Source organism: Nothoprocta perdicaria, unplaced genomic scaffold, assembly GCF_003342845.1.
Source record: "Nothoprocta perdicaria isolate Ctin4 unplaced genomic scaffold, notPer1 scaffold_22, whole genome shotgun sequence".
NCBI classification, from domain to species: Eukaryota; Metazoa; Chordata; class Aves; order Tinamiformes; family Tinamidae; genus Nothoprocta; species Nothoprocta perdicaria.
In genome coordinates this window covers 6,005,327-6,014,829 of record NW_020455415.1, presented here as the reverse complement: position 1 = coordinate 6,014,829, position 9,503 = coordinate 6,005,327, and the positions used below count along the sequence as shown (strand labels likewise).

At 53.7% G+C, this 9,503-nt stretch overlaps 1 long non-coding RNA gene across 1 annotated transcript; it reads right to left on the bottom strand.

Annotated features, from left to right (window-relative positions):
* Positions 1 to 5,883: 5,883 nt before the first annotated feature.
* Positions 5,884 to 6,953, bottom strand: LOC112947061. The gene is made up of 3 exons (XR_003249324.1): positions 6,911 to 6,953; positions 6,556 to 6,745; positions 5,884 to 6,379 (listed from the first exon to the last, which is right to left on the bottom strand). It is a non-coding gene; the product is annotated as an uncharacterized LOC112947061 (long non-coding RNA).
* Between the last annotated feature and the right edge of the window lie 2,550 nt (positions 6,954 to 9,503).

The following is a 9,503-nucleotide window of genomic DNA, read 5'->3' as shown; positions in this document are numbered from 1 at the left end:
GGGGGGGGCTGCGGAGAGGGGGGCGCGCCGGGGTGTGTGTGTGTGTGGGGGGGGGGTCACCGCTGCCTGGCACCTGGGCATCGGGTCGTCTCCCCCCCCCAGCTTTACACTCTTGCATCGGGGGGGGCTCCCCTGCCCCTATGCAACCTTGCATGGGGGGTGGCCCCCGCTGCTTTGCACCTGTGCATCCGGGGGTGCCCCCCCCACACTATGCAGTCTTGCATGGGGGTGGCCCCCTCCGCTTTGCACACTTGCATCGGGGTCCCCTCCACTGGGGTCCCCCCCACACCTCTGCATTCTTGCACCGGGGTGGGGGGGCTGCCTCCCACTGCTTTGGACCTTTGCATCGGTGGGGGGGAGCACCGCTTACGGTGCTTGCAGGGAGGGGGTGTCTCCCACCACCTCAGAGGAACCCCTGCCCCTTGGCACCCTCATATAGGGGGGTGTCCCCCACTTGGCATCTTGCTTGTGAGGGGAGGGTCTCCTGGGGCTTTGCATCAGGGGGGATTTCTGCCCCTCTGCACCCACGCATTGGGGGCTAAGGGGGGCACTGTTTGACATCTTGCATGGCAGTGATGGGGGGGGGTCTCCCTTCACTTTTCACTTTTGTACTAGGGGGTCCCCACCACTTGGTACCCTTGCATGCAAGGGAGGGTCTCCCACTACTTTGCACAGGGGACACTTGCTGCATGGCACCTTTGCACATGGTGTGAGGGGTGCATCCAGTGGCATCTGGCTGGGGTGGGGTCCCTCCCACCACTTTTTTTTTTACTTAGCATCAAGGCAGAAGTCTCCTTTGCTTTATGCTTTTGCATCAAAAGGGAGCCCCCCCTCTCCAAGCACCCTTTGTAGCCTTGCACAGGGCGTTCCTCCTACCACTTCCCAGCTTTACATCAGGCCCCCCTCACCACTTGGCCCCCTCATATGTTGGGGTCCCCACTACTTGGCATCATGCCTGTAGGCAGGGGCCTTCCCCACCACTGTCCAGCTCTGCACAGCCCTCCATCCCCCCCTATCCCTCCACCCCAGCATCCTTGCAGAGAGCGGTCCCCAGTGCTGGGTGTTGCGTTTGCAGGGGTGGCTCCTTTGCCTCAGGGGGACCCTCACTCCTTGGCAACCTCATATGGGGGGTTCCCTACCGCCCAACAGCTTTGGGGGTTTGGGGGGGAAGTGTGGGTCTACCATCACTGCCATTTGCAGGGGAAATTCCCACTGTTTATGCTCCTGCGTGGGGAGGGGATGCATCTCCAACCACTTTGTACCTTTGCATGAGGGGTAGGTGTCTCTGCCACTCTACATCCTCATGTAAGGAGCATCACCCACCTGCCCCAAACTCCCCACCCCAGGGCACCCCCCAGGCCGTGCACACCAGCACCCCAGGTGTGGAGCCCAGTCCCACGCAATGTGATTGAGCTACTTGCCAGAGCTTTAATTCCATCGCTTAAAAGCCTCCCGAGCTCTGCCTGCCTTGTGGTTGTGTCGGTGCCGTAAAATTCTTGTGGATTAAGAGCCAGGAACGGTGCAGTTGAGCGTAGTTTGTGCCTGCGTCGCGTGCGGCTGCCTCACATCTGGCAGCTCCACTAGCTGCTCCTCGGCCGGACACAACCCCTAGATAGAGGAGCAGGATGAGTAACTCATCTCCTAAACTTTGGGATGCCAAGGCACAGCCCCCCTTTACTCACTTGCTGCTGGTGGCTTCCTTCAGGCTGAAATCGAAGTGTTGGGGCAGTATCTCTGGATCTTCTTGATGTGCAGATCTGGACCAGCAACTGGATGCTTAGGGCAGGTTGAAGAGGGCATGGGCCCAGCAAAGCTCCACATGGCATCTGGAGGGTTAACATGTTCAGTGCTTTTCTATAAAAAACCCAGGGCACATGGAGCTGGGCTCACCTACAGCTTGTGGAGGGGCTGAGTCTCCCCATAGCTGCTTCTTCCTCAGGGAGCTGAGGAAGAGGAAGCTCAAGCTGGAGCACATTTCCCTTGGAGCCATCACCTCCCTTAGCCGAGTTCTGAGCTGGAGATGCTCAGCCTCCATTTTAGGGGAGCCAACACATGAGCAGGGCACACCAAGATCCTCACAAGTTACAGACAGGCTCACAGCCCCCCCAAAACAAGGATTTTGTTTTAGCTGTTCCTCCAGATAAGGACAGCTGGAAGCTTGACCCTCCCAGGTGCCTCCCCACGAGCTGTGGCACCGGGCAGGGAGCAGCTGGCTCAGGAGATGCCACTGAGGGGTCCCACCAGCCCATGGCAGGGGCAGCCAGGCTGCATGTGCAGGTAATACAAGCCTCAGGAGACCCCCATGACTCACCTGCTCTTGTGGTGGCCCTGCTGCGACACTGGTGGGGAAACCCATCCACAAACCCCATCCTGCAAGGCCAGACCAGCTTTCCCGAAACACACTGAATTTGCTCCGCTGCTTTCACCGCCCATCCTATAGCTCCTTTCATGTACTTGAAGATTAAGGAAGATGTAATTCTTCTCCAGGGCATTTGTAGGAAAAAAAAGGCAGGCATGGAGAAAATAAGAGACAGAGAAGATAGATCACAGCACCAAGTTCCATCCACCTCCACGCACGGTAGTTCAGACCTGGGGCCACAGACCTGAGGCATCACCGACACTGGATGCTCCCCATTTCTAAGGGCCCAGATAGCAGAACAAGAAAATCAAAATAAATCAAAATCATTGGAAATTAGCTGCTGGGAAGCCCCTTGCTAATTATTGCATAGCTTCTGATAGTCACCTCTCTGTTCAAAAACATATAGTTTAGAAAAAGAAACATATTAAGGTCTCCATTTTGAAACACAGGAACAGCAAGGCTGGCTTTTTATACTAACCATAAGGTTAAGAGGCAGTTGCATTTATGGCAGCCTCCTAGGAGCAGAGCTTTTGGCAAAGGTTTCTGTTGCAGAGTCTTCAAAGGTATCCATGATTTAGAGGCAATTTAGTCAAGTGCTGATACATTTTGCAGTGGAAGGGAGGGAGGAAAAAAAAAGGTACCATGGCATTTATTAATAAAACTCTTTGGGAATATTTTTAGCCACGATTTAATGTTATGTTGCGCTTCACAAGAAGATTTTTCCACTTGCTGCAGCCTGCTCTCAGTTCTCAGCAAGGGGAGAGCTGCTGTTGCTGAAGCGGGGAGGAGAGGTGCAGATGGCCCGTGGGAGAGCTGCGGGAGCGTCGCTCCGCGCCGGGGCGGCCACGCGGCCCCGCTCGCTCCAGCTGGGCCCTCTCACCCCTTTGGCTGCAAACCCTGAGCTTTTTACCCTTGGATCAGCCTGGTCAGCCCGCACTGACAGCGAGCAGGACAGGAGCTGAGACATCTCGGCATGTTTCGTACGTGCTGCAGAAGCAGCGACTCCCCATCGCGCCTGGGCCAGTAGCCTTTAAATCGGAGACTGAGAAGCAGCACCTCTGCGTCCTGTAGCTCCTCACCTTGGCTTTTTAGTCCACCATAGCATCTTGCCGCCTGACACGCTGCCAGAAAATGTGTTAAGGTTTCTCCTGCAGCCTGGGAAGCTTCTCCACAGCCTGCAGCGAGCAGCAGGCCCTTGTAGACAAGGACACAGCAACAGCGGGAGGAAGGCAGGCCATCATCACCACTTCTGCATCCATCACCTCTCCACTTTATTTTAAGCAAGGAGAAGGGGGGCATTTGCAATCCGGCAGTATTTAATTAACCTTTGGACAGCAGTTCTGGATTATCGGCTTTACATGAAGCAACGGCACGTGTTGTTAATGTTCATGGCCATCTCTGCCAGCAACACATTAAGCTATCACAGATGCATTTCATAAATAAGACCAAGGCCCCCTGTGTGGATCACACTCCATTTTGTGTGAAATCAGTCGATCTGGGTCTGGCTCCTTGCAAGCAAGTTCCCCTGCACTGCAGAGCGGCCTCCACGCTTGGTACCAGCTGGTGCTTCGGTCCCCATGGGACAGACTCCGCTCCTGCGTGTGGTCCTGACAGCCCAAACTTGAGACTGAGACCCATGAGGCCAGGCCTAGTTGAGCCACGTTACCTCTCTGCCACCAGATGCTGCTGAACTTGTTCACCATGAATTCATCTTGTCCCTTCTTGAACCCTCCTGAACTCATGATTTCCACAACATCCAAGGGAGGCAGTTCTACTTTTTTTGGGGGGGAAGCTATACATTGCTCCTTATGTTTGATAGTTATTTCATTGGCTGCGTTTAATCCTTGCGTAATTATGAATAACCATCCCCTGCTCATGTTCTTGGCACCATTCATGGCTTTAAATCCTCTCGGGTTGCTGCTCTCTACCAGTTGCCCCCATCTTAAGTAAAATGCCCTATTTAGTGTCTGCTTGAGCTCACAGATCAGCACCTCAGAAGTCTGATCTTGTTACACTGCTTCCCTTGACTCTTCTTGATGAGAAGCATGCTGAAAGGCTGTTGGGCAGGTTTGGTTCCCACCTCTGCTGCAGCTGAAGCACTTGGACACTTCACCCCACCAGGATCCATCCTGGCCTGTTCCTCAATGCATCACCTTCCCTGCCACCTGCCTTAAGATGAGTTCCTCCAGGCACCTCAGAGCCCAGCTGAGTCTCATCCCCACCTCTTGTACTTTTCCCAGTTCTTGGGTCTGCTTCTTTAAATATGTAAGGACTGCCTTGTGTTTCCTCTGATCCCACGAGCCCTTCTCACTTGTTTGTTCCCAGGATGTCTGCACCCAAAGGGCTTTTGACCTGAGCAGAGATTCCAGCATATTTTGTTCCCTTGATATTCACTTGCAAATATTTTTGTCTTTTGCCATTCAAGGATTATAGATTTTCAGTATACTACTTTAATAATTTTTTGTACTACTTTGGCTTCTGGCATCCATCCAATGCTTTCGTTTCCTTGCAAAATACTCTGACTCTGCCAGGAACTGGAGTAGTGAGTGCTGCCAGGAACCAGGGAGTCAGCAGGACTCTGGTGAGTTTGTGTCGGACACTCATCTAGGGGGCTGAGCAAAAGGATTGAAGTGAGTCCTGCTGAATGGACCCAACTAGGAAGTTGTATAAGTTGCGAGCAGAAACAAGATCAGTGCTTTATAGAGAGGCTAGCACTGGATGAAAGTGTCCCAGCGGGGCAAGGCAGGAAAGGTTCTCTGAGAAGTTTTGTTTGATGCTCAGGGCTTTACTCAAGATGTAGGTCACCAAAAGTGATGGTTGGTGAGATGAAGGCAGGCAGCCCAACATCTCCTTGTCAGCACCAACAGCTGGAAGGAGCCAGAAGAGAGTCACCTCTGTGCTGTACCCCTGCAGAAACCACTGTGCTCATGGCCAAGCCTGGTCTGCAGGGGCCACAGGGTGGCAGTTGTTGGGCATTCCTTATTCCGTGCCTCCTGTGGTGCTTTCCTGTATGGCCTAGGGAAGCAAGGGCAGGTCCTTCAGCAGCATCCATTGACAAGGGTTACTGCAGATAAGCTTCCTAGTTTTCCTTTGGGATAAGGCAGCCTTCTGGGCAGAACTTAAAGCTGTTGCTCATTTTCTGTGTTATGCTCTTCCCTGCCCAGGCATCACTGACTTGCAGCCAGTCTTTGCTTGGGCAGCAGTGAAGTAGATGCAGTTTTCCAAGCTCTTTAGCACTGTTTGGAAGGCAGCTGATAGAGAGGAGATGCAGGAGTCAATGCTACCTTGTCTGCAAGCTGGTGCCCAACCTAAGTGCAGGTGTGGTAGGCACTGGCATATCCATGGCCCTGAAGAATGCCAAGGTGCCCTGTATCCTTAGAGGAAGGCCCAAATCCAGTAAAGGGGCTGGCATTTGCAGCAGTGAGCACACTAGATTTAGCAAATGCAGCGAACTGGGCTGAGACAAACCAATTCATCTCCAGAACATACACAGCCTGGGGAGGTCAACACAAGTGCCACAGCCAAAATGCCAAGGATGTTTGACAGATGTAGTTTGGAAACTGAAACGCGCTACCGGAGGAGGCAGTGATGCACTGCTGAGCAGCAGACGGTTTCCAGTCAGCATCAGCAGCAATGAGTCTCTTCTCACGTTGACAGCTCCACAAGGGTTGTCACAGCGCCTTTCACCAGGGAGACTTTCCAATATGGCAAGTTTTAGTATTATTCATTCTAATGTTATCCCACAATCAGCAGAGAAGAGACAGTTGATGAGACCTCAGTGTGGAGATGGCCCCACACAGCAGCTGCTCCCCCAAAAGTCCATCTTTTCTCTCTCAAAAAATTGCTCCCAAGATCATTTTGAGTCTCATCCTCCAATTTGACACCAGTTATTCCACCAAGGACTCTGAATCTGCACTGAAAGATAAACCTCGTAGATTTTAATCCTCATGAGTGATACCAGAATCTGCCTCAGCTTCACATAGCCATTAAAAGAGGTTAACCCTGCAGTGTCCCACAGACCTGCAGAGGAAGCAGAAGGCTCTGTACAACACCTGAGGAGGAAAGCAAGAGCCCTGAAGGGGGACACTTCCTCTCCACCTCCCTCTCCCCACAAAATGCATCCCCAGGCAAGGGCATACCCTTGGGAGCTGCTGCACCAAGAGGCAGAAGTTTTAAAAGCTCCTTTTCCCACCTACCATTCTCCAGAAAACGGATACCAGGCAAGTACTGCTTGCAGGGTACTCGCCCAGCAATTCCTTTTCACATCCTTGTCCACATCAACAGGGCTGGAGCACAGCAGGCAGGAACAGGTGCTGGTAACAAGATCCATCACTGGTCCCAGGCAAGGCAAATATCCACAGCCCATTGATCAGGGCCAGCATCCACCTAGAGATTCCAAACAGGAGTGAAAGGAGATGGAGCCAAAGACAGGGCTGTAGAAAAGGCTGCAACACAAATTCAAAGTCCACCCAAAAGATGGGACTTGAAGCAGAGCTCAAGCCAATCTACAACACCCTTCAAAGGGGTCTATCCCAGAGAGAAACCACCTACAGTGTAGATCCAAGGTTTGTCCAGGAAACAGGACCAGGGCTTAGGACAGGCTTCCTCACAACATGGTTCAGGAAAGGCCTAACAGCTCTGGGCTGAGCTTAAATAGAGCCCTTGAGCAGGGTGTGGGAGGAAACCCCAGGTGAAGTTAATCAGAGCTGTGTCACTGTTGATTAGTGCCATCAGGGGCTAGAAGAAGAGCAACTCCATGAAGGGACTCAGGTCCCTTCCCTATGTGTCAGTTCCCAGATGGATTCAATTAGGTGTTAAAAAGCAACAAAAAAAAAAAAAAAAAAAAAAAAAAAAAAAAAAAAAAAAACCACAAAAACCATTTTGACTCCTCTTAGTCCTGCAGCACTGAGGCAGCTGTGGGAATGGGGGCAAGTCCTGCTCATGCACAGCGTGCAGCAGCGCTCGGGAGGGGGGAGCAGGCTGGTTTTCATGAGCAGCAGCAGGATCTGCATGCAGCATCTTCATGTGCATGAGCATGATGTGCCTGCAAGGACAGAGTGACGCTGGCACCAGTGCGGTCATGCACAGCTCATCCCTTGGGCAAATGCGTTTTACATCAGAAGTCAAGCTTTAAGCCCCAGAATCAGAGGCCCGAGTCATGATGCCTTGCATGCACTAGGGATGTTACACTACAAACACGCTTATATTGCACTTAGGACAAGAGATAAGCAATTGTGTTCTTTTAAAAAATATTACCCCATTCCCTCAAGTTTCCCTTTGTGACCAAGTGACCGTCAGAAAAGTAGGGAGGAACCTGGAAACTGCTCCCATGTCCGTAGAGCCTCCGCTCACTGGGCGCAGACTGCACGTACTGCTGGGCAAACGCTGCGAATCGCTCTTTGTGCCCAGTTCTAATTGCTGGGCCCTGACAGCTCGTTAGCTGCTCCCCTGCTTGGCCTGCCTGTCCCCTGGCTGGCCACCGGCCCAGCCAGGCCACTGGACAACGGGAACTGAAGGGCCTGTGTTGACCATGGTGAATTATGCAACCCCCAGTGAGTTTTGAGTGACAGCCTTGGCCGGCGCAGTCGTTTCCAGGGATTCTCCCTGGGCTCCAGGCGCCATTTTCAGGGATGTCACATAAGGGCAATTGTATTTCCCTGCAGGTCGGTGGGAGCGTATGAACAGAGTGAGCGAGGAAGCTGGGGAAGTTACATCGCTTAGATCAGTTATCTGAATTATCCATGGCATTTGCGTGGTCCTCCAAGCAGGAAGTGGAGCATAGCAAAATTCCATGGAGCTCTCCACCCCTTTCCCCTGCAAATGCCGTGGAGATGGCTCCAGGTGGGAAGGGCTCTGACCCCCTTGCCACGAGCGGAGGGATGCCACGTAGCTTCAGGACACATGCACAGGCCTGCTGGTCTCTGAGCACTCACAGGGGGTTGCCAGGGCATGTAGGCTGGCCTGGGTGGGAAGAGGAATGTCTGGAAGGAGTACTGGTATCTGGCAAAACAGACATCTGGGTACAGGTAGCAAGAGACTCCACTGGAATCGGCTTCCCAAGGCCTCATCTCTGTACGCTTGCAGCTCTGGGAGGAGCTGGAGGAAATTTGTGTTTACAGAGGCCACAACGGGCCCTCTGGAAGCTCCGCTTAGGAGTTAGGGACAATATTGTGCTGCTTGGTTGCCCTCGGCCTGGATTTGCATTTGAAAAGCGGAGGGCGCACTGCAGAGCACAGCCGGATTTTGGACAGCGCTGGGCTGTATCAATAGGAAACTGTTCTGCTCCACCATGGCCAGGCGAAAAACATCTGATGTCTGCAGCTCTCTGCACCCGCGGGAGCCGGGCCGGCGGCTCCGGGCCGGTGCCCGGCTGCCCCGGCGTCACTGCCCTAAGCTGGTTTTCCTTGGCGGCCAGAGCGTAACAGGATTGTGTTAAAGCCAGGGTGGACGGGGGGAGCAGGGATTGCCGGGCAGGCAAAGAAGGGAGATTTAGCTGCCGCTTCGTAGCCAGGGCAATCCTATTGACAGGCCCCGTGTAACGGAGGAGGGAATTTGGGCCATATGCTGGAGGCGGCTAAGCTGCCCGCGGAGTGTTAATCACCGCTCACGCGGCTCCCGCCTGCTGCTGGGCTCCTCTCCGGGCACACGTCTCCTCCGGCCCCTTTGAGCAGCCTCATGCTCCTTGAGATCCAGTTTCCTGCTGAAAGGAAAGGAAGGCCTGGAAAATATGGAAAGCAGCAGTCCTCAGCCCACGGCACGCGCCAACTGCGCGTGCAGAGCAGCCCCACGTCACGCTCGGCTGCGTCGACTCCGCACGGTGCTGCCCGGTCCCGCGGCCTGGGTCTGCTTCAGCAACCACTTCTGTGTCCTTTCTGCTCACTGGGGTGTACATATAGATATATAACACGTATATCACAGCCTTGGGGACCTCAGCCGTGACCCGTACCACCTCGTGGGCTGCCCAGTGCAGGTGGCCATGGGGAGCATCGCCCTGCAAAGCCAAGGGGAATGTGGTGGTGCTAGGCGGCGTGGGGGCTGCACGGGCACACGCCGGCGGGAGAAGAAAACCCGGCGCGCTCTGCGTTCAGCTGGAAATAATGGGATTACAAGCGGCTGCGGGTTTCCGCCTGCTATTTTGGGTGCA